This window comes from Amblyomma americanum, chromosome 1 (assembly GCF_052857255.1).
Source record: "Amblyomma americanum isolate KBUSLIRL-KWMA chromosome 1, ASM5285725v1, whole genome shotgun sequence".
In the NCBI taxonomy this organism is placed as follows: domain Eukaryota; kingdom Metazoa; phylum Arthropoda; class Arachnida; order Ixodida; family Ixodidae; genus Amblyomma; species Amblyomma americanum.
This window is the reverse complement of record NC_135497.1, coordinates 459,519,766-459,520,873: the sequence shown is the minus strand read 5'-3', so window position 1 is coordinate 459,520,873 and position 1,108 is coordinate 459,519,766. Positions and strand designations below refer to the sequence as shown.

The window sequence follows — 1,108 nt, the reverse complement described above, 5'->3', positions numbered from 1 at the left end:
GTCTCGTCGGGTAACCTGCTGCTTTCAACCGACTGTTCTGGACGTCAAAACTGCCTTGAACTTCATGATGAGAGGATCTCGTCAATGCGGCTCTCATTGCTACTTTTGCTAAGAACTAGAAGAACTGAGACTAGAAATAACAAGTGAACTCCCAGAAAACAACGTTATGCGACTTCTTTGCTTGACGCTAGCCTTTCTAGGCGCTCACATATGCTGGCGGCACGGACCACGAAGCTAGAAGGGACTGCTCCCCTACACACCTGCGCACTCCAAGATCATCAAGCGGGGGTAGAAAAAAGCAGAAGTGAGAGCCGCATTGACGAGATCCTGTCATTATGAAGTTCAAGGCAGTTTTGACACCCAAAACCGTCGGCTTAAAGCAGCAGGTTACCCGACGACACTGCTATCTAGTGTTGCAGAAGGGATTCTGCAAGCACTTAGAGGCAGAAAATATGTCACAACCACATCAGAATAAAGGAAGCCGTACGCGGTCATTCCTTGCATTAATGGCATTTAATACAGGCTCAAAAGTGTAGGAGCAAGAGCTGGTGTAAAAGTGCTTATGTCAGCACCCAACAAGTTTAGAAGCCTGTGCGCCAAAGTCAACAACGAACAAAGGAAAAAATCAATGCAAGAAAAAACACCTGAAAAAACATGCGAAATGTGTGAAAAGCGGGGTTTATGAAATACCTCTGTGATGCGGACGCACCTACATTGGTCAAACAGGGCACTGTTTGAATAAACGGCTTCGAGAGCACAAAAGATCCTTAAAGGGCGCCATCAGCAGTGAATTAGCAAAACATTGTAGAGAGCATGAATGCGCTCCGCAGCTTATCAACACAATGGTCACCGTCATATTTTGATCAACGAATCAGGGAGATTGAAGAAGCCTTCAACATCCGACTAAGAGCGACGTATGTGTCTGCATACCTTCAATAGCGCTTCGTGACAGAGAAATTGATTATCTGCGTGCGATGTCTTAATATTTCACCACGTGTACATCTTGTGCGTTTTTCATTCTTTTTCTTTTCCTTCTTATACGAGCGAGACGTATATATTCGACGAACGTGCATTAAAATATGGTTGTTATTCAGCGTCGTGTCCCGCC

The 1,108-nt window shown here is 45.1% G+C and overlaps 1 pseudogene; it reads left to right on the top strand.

The window, feature by feature from the left end:
* Nucleotides 1-741: 741 nt before the first annotated feature.
* The window catches only part of LOC144126053 (uncharacterized), a 4,263-nt pseudogene continuing 3,896 nt past the window's right edge, over nt 742-1,108 (top strand).